This window comes from Podarcis vaucheri, assembly GCF_965113315.1.
Source record: "Podarcis vaucheri genome assembly, chromosome: 13".
NCBI lineage: Eukaryota > Metazoa > Chordata > Lepidosauria > Squamata > Lacertidae > Podarcis > Podarcis vaucheri.
The window spans coordinates 37,684,710-37,697,631 of record NC_138751.1 but is presented as its reverse complement, the minus strand read 5'-3'; the positions used below and the strand labels follow the sequence as shown (position 1 = coordinate 37,697,631).

General features: G+C 46.4%; 1 protein-coding gene and 1 long non-coding RNA gene across 2 annotated transcripts in view; one reads left to right on the top strand and one right to left on the bottom strand.

The window, feature by feature from the left end:
- Positions 1–4,337, bottom strand: LOC309517896. Its single transcript, XR_014213330.1, has 3 exons — positions 4,293–4,337; positions 3,699–3,914; positions 1–797 (listed from the first exon to the last, which is right to left on the bottom strand). It is a non-coding gene; the product is annotated as an uncharacterized lncRNA (long non-coding RNA).
- A 1,421-nt stretch (positions 4,338–5,758) lies between these two features.
- Positions 5,759–12,922, top strand: part of HDAC5 (histone deacetylase 5) — a 118,445-nt gene continuing 111,281 nt past the window's right edge. Inside the window, exon 1 of the mRNA XM_082194316.1 lies at positions 5,759–6,045. The gene's annotated coding sequence lies outside the window, so the exon portion shown is untranslated. The remainder of the gene's footprint in view (positions 6,046–12,922) is intronic.

Genomic DNA, 12,922 nt, shown 5'->3' with positions numbered 1-12,922 from the left:
TTTTAGGTTTTAAATTTTAATCTCTTTATAACATCACTTATTAATGCTTTCTTTTCCACTTTACTCCTTTAGTCTAAGCATATCAGCATATTCTTTTTTGAACTGTGTTTATCCATATATTCCTGACTTCATACATTCAGGCATTGAAGACAGGATCTACCCAAACCCAATTCTACTGTAAAAGAACAAGAAACAGATATTGACTTAGAGTGGTTGTGGGAATTGCGAGTTTTGAATCTCTACTCCAGACCAATTCATTTCGAATTTGGATGCAAAAGGAGCACTTCAAATGTCAATATAATGTGAATGGTTCCTGTGTGCTTGAATTGCCAGCTTTCTCTGCAATGTGTATGGGAGAAACATTGGGACAGAATTAGGCCTACATCTGTATAGCCTGAAACAGAAGATCTGGCCCTTTAAAATGTGTATGTGCACCATTTATGGTTTTCTCCTTGTACATTTTAATTGTTTCTCCATGCAGAACAAGACATATATGCAAAGGCAGGCGTCTTTTCTACACACCTTTAAAATTATGAGCTCGTATTTTCCTTCCGTCACCTTTGGTACAATTCTTAGTTCACCTTGCACTGCTTCTGCTATGCTGTACACTCTTTTTTTCCTTTTAAGTGGCTGACCTCTGTGTTTTTTCTTTAACACAATTCTTATACCAAACTTGGTTGACGCAGAGCACGCTCACCAGCATGAAAGTAACAGATGACTTTTTAAATGGCCCGGTCCGATGCAGAGTTGAGGAGGGCTAGTCCACTGGTTTTCATGGGCCTTGGGTGTGATGACCTCTGCATTGGATTGGGGTAGAGAAAAAGGACGACGACCACATAATTCAGCTATTATGTAAGTGCCTGCAGAGGACTTTATAATCTGCAATTCGTCTCTCTAGTTCTGAACTCTGTCTGATGAGTAACTAGGTGTTTAATTCCCACACTTCACAGTAAGTCTTAACTACATGGAAAATAAAGGCTATTTGCTACCTGTAAAACACACCCATAGGCAAGCCCCTGTGATGATAACTGCTTGCTTTGGGATAGCATTAACACAGGGGCGTGCCTATGTAATTCAAAATTTGTGCCTGAAAATAGGAGTCTTAGGCACTGTACATTTAAAGCGGTATCACACCGCTGTAAACAGCCATGGCTTTCCCAACAAAGAAACCTGGGAACTGTAGTTTGTTGTTAGGTTGTTATAAGACCCTCTATCCCCTTTGCACAGCTAAAATTTCCAGGGTTGTTTAATAATCTACCCCTCTTCCCAGGAAACGAGGAATTTTAACTCTCTGAGGGGAATTAGGGGTGGTCTCCAAACAATTCTCAGCAAACAACTACAGTTCCCAGAATTCTTTGGGGGTAAGCTATGGCTTTTTAAAGTGGAATGATTCTGCTTTAAAGGCACAGTGCAGATGAGGGGGCCTAACATTTGATCACTGTATGTATTCAGAGATTTTTGAATGTGTTTCCAATCATTCATTTGACATGGAAATACATTTACTGGTTTATCTGAAGCACAGTATGTTCTAAAGATTATGATTTGCAGGGGGATGCCTTGGCTCAGTAGCTGTTTTTGAAAATTTAGATAATCTTCTGGCCCAAGCTGCTTTACAACTTGTTCCTATGTTGGTTAACTCAAAAGTGCCCCACTTTGGTAAAGTCCTGTTGAACAGTATAGGGCAGTAGCCTTCAAGTTTTAACACACCCTGGCCAGCTTCTTGTACGGTAATCTTTTAAAGCCTGTGCGAGCTATGAAAAGTTATATGTGAGAAACTGGCATACCACTGAAAGATTTGCTCCCCACTCCCTCAACTGCTTTGGGGTCAGGTCAAGTGGGAGCCTTGGGTAGGGATGTGAAGCCCCCAAATTCAAAAAAACTGGAGTATCAATTTTAAAACCACATTTTTTGGGGGGTGGGGTCAGGCAGTGCTATGTGCTTCCTGCTAATAGAATCACAGAATTGTAGAGTTGGAAAGGACCCCAAGGGTCATCTAGTCCAACCCCCTGCAATGCAGGAATTTCTTGCCCAATGTGGGACTCAAACCCATGACCCTGAGATTGAGTCTCATGCTCTTCTGACTGAGCATAAATTACGTGTGTGTAATCACAGCCACACACACACACACACACACACACACTCCAGCAACAATTGATTCCACAACAGCCTTGGCTGTTCCAGCCTATGACTCCAGTGTTGCATTAATACACCATACAGTATAACTGCAGGTATCTTTTATGCTCTTGAGCAGGGGTCAGCAACCTTTTTCAGCCGTGGGCCAGTCCACCGTCCCTCAGACCATGTGGTGGGCCGGACTATATTTTGAAAAACATAATAAAAATGAATGAATTCCTATGCCCTACAAATAACCCAGAGATGCATTTTAAATAAAAGGACACATTCTACTCATGTAAAAACACGTTGATTCCCGGACCGTCTGCAGGTCAGATTGAGGTGGTGATTGGGCCGCATCCGGCCCACAGGCCTTAGGTTGCCTACTCCTGCTCTTGAGTGTCCAAGTAAGGTTATGAATGTCCCCTGCCTCAAACCCTAGAGAGCTGCTAGACAATGCTGAGGTAGATGGTCCCGTGATCTGATTCAGTATACAGCAGCTTCCAACGTTCCTACTTTCTGGTACCTGCTCCTGATAAATCGCTGTCTCTTCATTTCGCCTTTTGAGAATGTCTTGGTAAAATTACGTAAAGCTGTTGGTGATCAAGTTGCCATTCTTCATAACTTGTCTCCTTTCTTAGGACTTCTGGGCATAAATTTGTGCATTGTCACTAAGGCCCTGTAGCACCTTTCATCTCTCAGACTAGTTGCTGGGTGTGGGTGTATTTTGAATGGGTGGTCCAACACTATACAACCACTGTCCCACCCCCATTGTATTTTTAATTTTAAAGAACAAACACACTCTTTGCGGTGGAAGTCAAGCTATGTGTGATAATGGCGGGCTGATGTTGGCATTTGCCATCCTTGTGCAAAGGCTAGAAAAAAAGCCAATTATGCCAGCCATGGGCCTGGGAACTGCCTGGCATTTTAAAATTCCAGAAATGCTATAGTGTTGACATACTGGTATTCTTCCTCCTTCAAATTTATAGACTGTTTCATGGCATAAGGTGCATTGAAGCGGGTATACACAGTAAAAACAGAACACATGTTCTAAGAACAGTAAAATAAGTGTAGTAGAGGGAATTGAGGGGCAGATAGGGCTTGTCGACCTGAGAAGGTAGCTCATCTCTAAGCCTAAACCTCTGCTGCCTTGTGGGACATCTTTGGGAGAAGATAAGACTAAGGAGTAAACCATACACAAATCCAGTGTGGAGACCCTAATATGGTTGGAGGAGTCCTCCTTCCGGCAAACGTCTTGCTCTGCTTTCCTTTGGACCGCATCAGCAAGCCAAGAGGGAGGGGGGGTACTGTTTCCTGGGCAGCCCAGGACCTCCACACACACCTCCTAGGCTTGCACCCCAAGGAAGTCACTTTGGTGCTACTAACACAGAGGTGCACTCCATTGTCTCTTGAGACAGACTGATGCCAACAACTCCTCAGCATGTTCTTCTCCCAAAACAATCCCGCAAGGCAGCAAAGGTTTAGAACCAGAGTTTTCCTTCTCCTATATGGGCTCCCTTCCCAGGTTGATGAGCCCCACTTGCCCCTCACTCCCCTTTACACTATGTGCAGATTGTTGGACCCACTATTGGTCTTGATGGCTAAATCCGCCAGAACCTGCCTTCGCATGCAGGGGAAGTCCTTCGCTTCAACGGAGGGTTGAAGCCATTCTTGGGGTGTAGCGGTTGTCACATGCTGACAGTTTCTAGGAGTCACAGGAGAGAGCTGAGTGCCGGATGAGGACCAAAGGTGGAGAAACTACTCCGGAAGTGGCCCAATGTGTCCCCTGCCAGACATACTACCTCTCCCATAAAAAGGTAAAGGTACCCCTGCCCATGCAGGCCAGTCGTGTCCGACTCTAGGGTTGTGCGCCCATCTCACTTAAGAGGCCGGGGGCCAGTGCTGTCCGCAGACACTTCCGGGTTACGTGGCCAGCGTGACGAAGCTGCTCTGGCGAGCCAGCACCAGCGCAGCACACGGAAACGCCGTTTACCTTCCCGCTATAAAGCGGTACCTATTGATCTACTTGCACTTAGGGGTGCTTTCGAACTGCTAGGTGGGCAGGAGCTGGGACCAAATGAAAGGGGGGGCACCCCGCCGCGGGGATTCGAACCGCCGACCATGCGATCGGCAAGCCCTAGGCACTGAGGTTTTACCCACAGCGCCACCCGCGTCCCTACTTCTCCCATAGTACCTCATAAATTAGTATTATCAGTGCTTTGTTTCAGGGGATACTCAAGAGTACCAAGTACTCTTTTTTACTAGAAGAAAAGCACCACCGTCATCTTTATCACCTTATTTTTCTGTGTATAGGACGATGTTTTTTTGCTTTTAAAATTTAGTCAAAAATTTGGCGTCGTCTTATACGTGGACAGGGGTTCGGGCTCTGGTGCAGGGGGGCCAAGGCTTTGGTTCGGGATCTGACTCTTGAAATATGGCAACCTAAACTCTGGCTGACACCCACAACAGAATCTCAAAGTTGTTCTGTTTGATGTTTAAAATATTGATTTATTAATTTTGGGTTCAAAAAAATAGGGGGTGTCTTATACAGTCAAACCTTGGCTCCTGAATGCCTCCATTTTGGAACGTTTCGGCTCCCGAACACTGAAAACCTGGAACTAACTGTTCCGGTTTTCAAACAATTTTCAGAAGCTGAACAGCTTCCGAACTTCATTTTTCACCACCCCCCCACTGACTTTGCAGCCAGCCCATTTATCCTCGGTTTTCTAACCTTTCAGAAGCCAAATGGTCTTCTGGAATGGATTAAGTTCAAAAACGGCCTCGGCCCAGTATATCTGAAGGAGCGTCTCCACCCCCACCGTTCTACCCGGACACTGAGGTCCAGCACCGAGGGGCTTCTGGTGGTTCCCTCACTGCGAGAAGCCAAGTTACAGGGAACCAGGCAGAGGGCCTTCTCGGTGGTGGCGCCCGCCCTGTGGAACGCCCTCGCATCAGATGTCAAAGAGAACAACAACTACCACACTTTTAGAAGACATCTGAAGGCAACCCTGTTTAGGGAAGCTTTTAATGCTTGATGTATTACAGTATTTTAATATTTTTTTGGGAAGGCGCCCAGAGTGGTTGGGGAAGCCCAGCCAGATGGGCGGGGTATAAATTTATTATTATTATTATTATTATTATTATTATTATTATTATTAACTGAGGTTCCTCTGTATATGGAAAATATATGGTGGTACTATTATTAATAATTATATTTTGTGCCCTTTTGGCTTGGCGCCCTAAATCCGGCAACTGCCTCATTTATATCCGCCTGCTCTCAAATGCTGCCGAGCGGCTCCACCAGCTGCGGCGCCTCAGGCGGCAAAATGTCTTGGGCCGGTCCTGCACCATGTCCTTCGTTTCATGTGCTGAAACTGCCGGAAGGCACGCTTATTATGGTCCCCACGCAGCAGCAGGAGGCTGCTGAGGGAGGGGGAAAAGCAGCTCTTCTTTTCCCTGCCTTGTTCCTGCGGGCCCTTTAACACCAGGCAGGACTGAGCCGCTCCGCCCTCCTCTCCCTCCCGCCGCTGGGCCTTGCCCCTCGCGGACTTAAGCAAGCGAGGGAGAGCAAAGGCTATTTATAGAGCGGTGGGCCCGTCACGTGACGGCGAATGACGTCACCGAATGTTGTTGTTAGTGTTTGGCGGCGGCGGCGGCGGCGGCGGCGCACGGGGCGAGCGAAGCCAGCTGCAAAGATGGAGGAGAAGAGGAAAAGGAGGAGGTGGCTGTGGTTATGAAGGGCTGCAGTGGCCGGGACAGCCGGTTCTAGTTTCCCTTGGAGGGGTGGCGGGGTGGGAAAGAGAAAAAGAGACATCCATCCCAGGGCAGGCTGGGCCCGGTAATTGCAGCTTTCCATCCTGCAGGAACATCTGCAAGGAAAAGCAGCAGTAGCAGTAGCAGCAGCAGCGCGCCATTTTCCCGATCTTCTTGCAGGTAAAAGGGAAGGACCAGCAAGTAGCATGAGCTTGGAGGGGCTCCTCCCGGCGCCTTTCCTCCCTCCCTCCGCTCGGGGGGGGGGGCCTGCAGATTTTGCAAGGTGTGGGGAGCTGCAGTGGGGAGCCAGGCGGGAGAAGCTGTGGGGCGCTGCAAGCCTGGCTGAGCGAGGCGCTTCGGGGACTGTGTGGGGCTGCGGCTGAGGGTCTTCTTCCCGCCCCACTGAAGTTGGGACTTAGAGGATAGTGCCTCAGCTAAACGGGGGGGGGGGCTGATGCGTGGGGTGCTTGTGTGGGGGGGGGAGTTGCGGGTGCCTAGCGGATCTTGGGCAAGGGAGCCATGAGAAATGTGTGTGGCACCCGGTCCAGGGTGGAGTTGGGGTGTTTTCTCGGCAAGCCACTCCCGTTCCCTCTTGCTCTGTCATTGAAAAGTATGAATGTGTGTGTGTGTGTGTATTTGTATCTACGTGGGGGGTACAGTTAAAAGCCTGCAACGATCGCAGACTTTTCAACCCTGTGTGGGATCTTTCAGCAATCACATTTTTTGTTTTAATGTTGGAGGGTGGCCTTTCAGATGAAGGATCTGGGAACCAAGAGGGTGAAGTCTGAGGATGCAGGGCGCAGATTAATCTTGTGTGTCAGTATTCACTCACACACACACATACACGTGCCAAAAATAAATCAAATGGTGCATTTTCCCAGTGTCTTGGTGCCAGGAGTGCTGAGTTGAATAATATATTGAGGGCTCAGGGAAGCCCCGTCCTACATAATTGATTACACACACCATTTGAATGACAATGCCCATCAACTTTTTTTTTTTTGGGGGGGTCCCCTCAAATATTTTTATTGGCCCCTAGGAGTTGGCTCCTATGCTTCTTGGTGGGTTTCTTTTCCTGTTTCCAGAGCCATTTTCCTGTAGAGGTGTGTGTGTTATTCTGTGCCCTAAACTGCCTTATGAAGCTTAAGTTTGGTTGCCAAAGCAACAGCAATCAAGATTTTAAAATTAAATAAAATCAACCCACCGACCCATATTTTGGCTTGATATGCAAATTTAGTTAGATAACCATCCCTTGCTCTGTTTGAGGATGGGGTGGGTTCTCTGGCGGGGCCAGGTCTCTGACATTTGTGGCAGTAGCAAGGACTTGGTGATGTGGAGATCGAGAGTGCAAAGAAAATTTTTTTATTGATGCGGTTCTGCTTGTGAATAACCTAGAATTATTAAACTTGGTTTTGTGTGTGTGTGTGTGTGTGTGTGTAAAAGAGAGAAAGAGAACGTGTGAGATTTTGTTAAAGAACAAATAAAAAAACCCTCCATCGTAGTATTTGCTATTTTAACAATGAATCCTTACTTGACATCATCTTGCCAAAGCTTCTATAGAGCATGGGATACGGGCTCTGGTTGCAGCTGCAGCGTGCTTGTACATTGTCAGTCAGTGAGACTTGATGAATGGGGAGCAGATAACTTCCAGAAGAGGTGCTGTGTTTTGTTGGTTGCAGCAAAAGCAGTAGTGTCTTGTGGCACCAAACAGACCTATTAGAATTTGATGGACTAGAGTTCATTTGAGCAGATGTGGGATGTGTTAAACTCACTTAGCAGGTGTGTATACGTTTATGTGTGCAGTGCCATACCCAGCTCAAGATAAGCGTTTCTAGCAGCAATAATAGGTGATAACAGATTCAGAGTGCAGATAGTGAAGCTAGTTTCCAGAAGTTCTGCCTGCCTCCTAAGTGAAATGGAAATAATATATCTGACAGGGAGACTCTGATACTGGAGGGTGCAAGCAGAGTTGTGGGGTGGCAGAGGAGTACCTCAGCCTGAATCTAGATCTGGAGGAGCTAAGAGAGTGCAGGGCTCTGCAATTAGTTTCTTTTTAAAAAAATGTTATTATGCCCTTCTAGCCAGACGTGGGTGGCGCTGTGGGTAAAAGCCTCAGCGCCTAGGGCTTGCCGATCGAAAGGTCGGCGGTTCGAATCCCCGCGGCGGGGTGCGCTCCCGTTGTTAGGTCCCAGCGCCTGCCAACCTAGCAGTTCGAAAGCACCCCCGGGTGCAAGTAGATAAATAGGTACCGCTTACCAGCGGGAAGGTAAACGGCGTTCCGTGTGCTGCGCTGGCTCGCCAGATGCAGCTTTGTCACGCTGGCCACGTGACCCGGAAGTGTCTCCGGACAGCGCTGGCCCCCGGCCTATAGATGTGAGATGGGCGCACAAACCCCAGAGTCTGTCAAGACTGGCCCGTTCGGGCAGGGGTACCTTTACCTTTAGCCAGATTTTAAGGGTAAAACGAGTTATTTGCAGGCTGGATATTAGATTATTGTAACGGACAAGCGGTTGCATGACTTGCATGTATGACTTGTCCTTAGTCCACTATGCAACTGGACTTCCCTTAACCTTTAAAAAGTGACACTTGCTAGCTTTCAATTACATGGTCTTCGTGTCCATGTGACGAAAAAGTTCTACAAACCACTTTGCACACTGCTTTCTGAACTCGTATTTAATGCCATGCCTTGCTCCAGTTATAGTTTCTCACTGTGCCTGTTCAGCTGCTTTCTAACACTTAACTTAAGATTCTGGGGGGACGGGGAGCGGAGCATGGGAGAATTTATGCTGAGAAGGAACAAGCAGGAACTTGATCCCTGAGGCCAAACTCCTGCTTAGCCTTTTGCCATGTTATTCTTTCAGGTATAGGACTGTTTTGTTTGGACTGGAGCTGACAGACATGAGTTGCCTGCAGAATGTAATAGAGAGATGCATGTGACTCGCCTCAGCTCTCCGTAGCTCTTGCCTTTTCGTCTGCTTGGAATCTAGGTTTAGTAGTTGAGTTATAGACCCTGCCTTGCAAAATGTGCCTCGGCAAAATTTTCACCCCGGTCAAACTGATGAGAGATCCTCTTGGGTTTGCGGGTCTTCTTGACCTCGTATGAGCCATCTGGAGTTCCTTGTTTTGCAGGCACCTTGATCTCTCTGTCTGTGGCATTAAATGGTTTTGGCTATGTGAGTGCCTCTGCTGCGAATTGGTGTGTCTAGTTTGCCCTGCTTTCTGTGTGTTGTGCGGTTGTGAAGAGAGTAAGCAGTTGGGCAGGAAATACCTGGTTCACCGTGAACTCTCTGGGTAACCTTAGGCAAATCAATATTTTTCAACCTCAGTGGCTCCCCCCCCCTGCCCCAGCCTGACCATCTGTAATATGTGGAAAACAATACTGACTGTTACAAAGCTGTTGAACAGGATTACTAAGATAATGTGTGAAGTGCTTTGAGCCTACAACAAGATGTGCACTTGTTATTTTCCATGCCTGTGATCCAGTAGCCCTTTGGTTCTAGCTGCCTGTTCCAATATCAAAACCTTGCTTTTAATTGCCTTCTCAACACTCCAGAAGAACAAATGCTCAACTCTTTTACTTGCAGAGATTAGGATGAAAATTGCCCCAAACTAAAACTCTGGGTGAAATACCTTTTTGCCTCCAGAGCTGTGTACATTTCTCAGGGGGAGATGTGAGCTCTGACCAAGATATTTCCTTACCTGCCTTCCACAATCCGGATTTGGTATATGACTTGACAGGCTCAGTTGATAGGCAGGAGATGTTCCTGCTGCCCTTCCTATACCCTAGTGAAGAGTGATTCCCACAATCTTGGCACCTAACCACAGAAACATCTCCACCATATGGAGGTGCACGCCTGGGGATCATTGTATCTGCACTGTTTTCACACACTAATACCACATCCTGTAAAATTCTATTAATTATATTTTATCTGCATAATTGGGATGAATTTCTGGAACCAAAAAGCTTATTCAGTGCAGCCTGAGCAGGAGCAGTCATCATTAAGGAAAAGAGGTTGGAATAGGCCAATATATATGTGGACTATCCCTGGATCCAGCGGCTTTTCTTCTTTGAAGTTCTCAAAGCTCTTAACCTAGCTCAAGATTGTCATCTGAACTAGCTGGATGTTAAACTGAGAATCAATTGGTCAGTCCATCATTTGGAAAATAAGACATTGGAGCCCTCTTGCCTACAAATGACAACTAGACATTCTGTTTTGGCGACTGTAACCTTGGCTTAAGGAACCTTTTCACACCTAGCTTATATAGCGTTACTTTCTAACACCTCTCCTGCATGGTCCATCTCTGAGCTATGGGCATTTCCCAAATTACCTGCTTTGCCAGGGTCTCCCTCCTCCATTTCTTTTACAGTGGTACCTTGGGTTACATACGCTTCAGGTTACAGACTCTGCTAACCCAGAAATAGTGCTTCAGGTTAAGAACTCTGCTTCAGGATGAGAACAGAAATCGTGCTCCGGCGGCGTGGCAGTAGCAGGAAGCCCCATTAGCCAAAGTGGTGCTTCAGATTAAGAACAGTTTCAGGTTAAGAACGGACCTCCGGAACAAATTAAGTACTTAACCCGAGGTACCACTGTATTCTGATACAGTGGTGCCTCGCAAGACGAAATTAATCCGTTCCGCGAGTCTCTTCATCTAGCGGTTTTTTTGTCTTGCGAAGCAACCCTATTAGCGGCTTAGCGGATTTATCTCTATTAGCGGTTTAGCGGCTATTAGCGGATTAGCGGCTAAAAGGCTATTAGCGGTTTAGCGGCTTAGAAAAAGGGGGGAGCGGAAAAAAATCGGAACACTTGCAAGACGTTTTCGTCTTGCAAAGCAAGCCCATAGGGAAAATCCTCTTGTGAAGCAGCTCAAAAACGGAAAACCCTTTCGTCTAGCGAGTTTTCCGTCTTGCGAGGCATTCGTCTTGCGGGGCACCACTGTACTTGGGTGAAGAGTGAGGTGAATACTTTTGTATAACTCGTACCATACCACTAACTGTAAATAAATGATAAATCCATCCAGTTTTGCCATCCAAGCTGGTGAGGCTTTTTCGATCTACTTGCTACCTAGACTCAAACTTCCTGTTCTTAGTTCACTCAGTGCATTGTTCAAGAACCCCTGTACTCCAAGGCCCGGAGAAACAGCTTGGAGCAAAAGCCGTTTGAAGAAAGGTGAGGGGAATGCACAAGGACTCAGAAAAGCTGAAAATAAAAGACCTCACTCAATTCTTCCTGCCCCAAGACTGAAGGCTCACTTCAACAAGGACAGTAATGCAGGCTGCATTCAAGATGGCCCCACCCTCAAAAGGGGCACCTTCCACGGAGAAAGAAAATGGTAACAATATCTTAAGAGAAGAGTTGGCAGCAGAGCAAGAAGCTATAAAGGAACTGATTAAAAATAATTGGAAAGAACTAATGCTTCCAATGGAAACTAAACTGATGGAACGTAAAATGAGGTTTGATTCTTTTAACAGAAACAACTGCAGTAACGAAAGAATTAAACACAATGCATGACAAAAAGATCAAACAATTACAAGTATAGATATATAGATATACATAACAGGATTGAAAAGGAGAAAAGGCTATTGGCCACTTGTGACCAAGTGAAGATGCCAGAGTGCCAGGATAACGCCTGACATCTCCACCATCTCTGGAGGTGTGCATGCCTGGGGATCATTGGATCTGTTTTCACACACTTAACAACACATCCTTTAGAATTATATCAGTTATATTTTATCTGCACAATCAGAATGAATTTCAGGAACCAAGAAAGTCATATTGAAAAATATGACATTTGAGCCGTCTAGTCCAATGAAGGTCCGTATAGTTAAAGCCATGGTTTTCCCAGTAGTGATGTATGGAAGTGAGAGCTGGACCATAAAGAAGGCTGATCGCCGAAGAATTGATGCTTTTGAGTTATGGTGCTGGAGGAGACTCTTGAGAGTCCCATGGACTGCAAGAAGATCAAACGTATCCATTCTTAAGGAAATCAGCCCTGAGTGCTCACTGGAAGGACAGATCGTGAAGCTGAGGCTCCAATACTTTGACCACCTCATGAGAAGAGAAGACTCCCTGGAAAAGACCCTGATGTTGGGAAAGATGGAGGGCACAAGGAGAAGGGGACGACAGAGGACGAGATGGTTGGATAGTGTTCTCGAAGCTACCAGCATGAGTTTGACCAAACTGCGGGAGGCAGTGGAAGACAGGAGTGCCTGGCGTGCTCTGGTCCATGGGGTCACAAAGAGTTGGACACGACTAAGCGACTAAACAACAACACAACAACAGTCCCAAAATGGCAACTAGACATTCTGTTTGGGCGACTGTAACCTTGCTTTAAGGAGCCATTTGGCACCTAGCTTATATATCTGAGTTTCTAACACTGCTGTAATCAAGTGGTGTATAAATATTTTTAAATATACAGATAAATTGAGTCATCAAAGGGGTAGGTTTGTGTCTTTGACATTGGGCTGAACTTTCAGAGACGCTTGACAGTGGCAAGATTCTTGTTGCTTTCTTAGGACCACCAAAGCCAAGTGCCACCATGGGGGTGATCTCCTGCCTTTTTCTGCCCTGCCCTTGCCTGCTCAATCAATGTTGTGGTCACTGGCGAGCATTTGTGGCCCATGTTGCTTGGTGTGTGTTCTGCCAAGCACGTATTGGCAGATCAGACCAATAGCATTGCTTCTGAAGCCGGTTACTGCAACACAAATACAGAGCAATAGTAACCAGGAATACCCTCACCAAGGAAACCTGGCACCATCTCAATGCTTTTTCCTTATAGTTTAAAAAGTTCCCAACAACCTGCCAGCCCTGATTGAATAGGGATCATAGGATGCAATTTCTGCTACTCCCAGCAGAGAGAAAGCTCAGATCAGATTCCGAGCCCTTGGTCCCAACTTCATTCAGATAAGTGAATAGACAACTGAGGCATAAATCTCCACTGCTCTCACCAGGACAAGCATGGGTCAGAGCTGAATTGTGAAACTCTTATTTCCCTATGGCAGAAGAAGCAACTGCTGTATTCTCTTCGGCTAAATTAATGTCATTAGGCTGCTGCTAAAGAG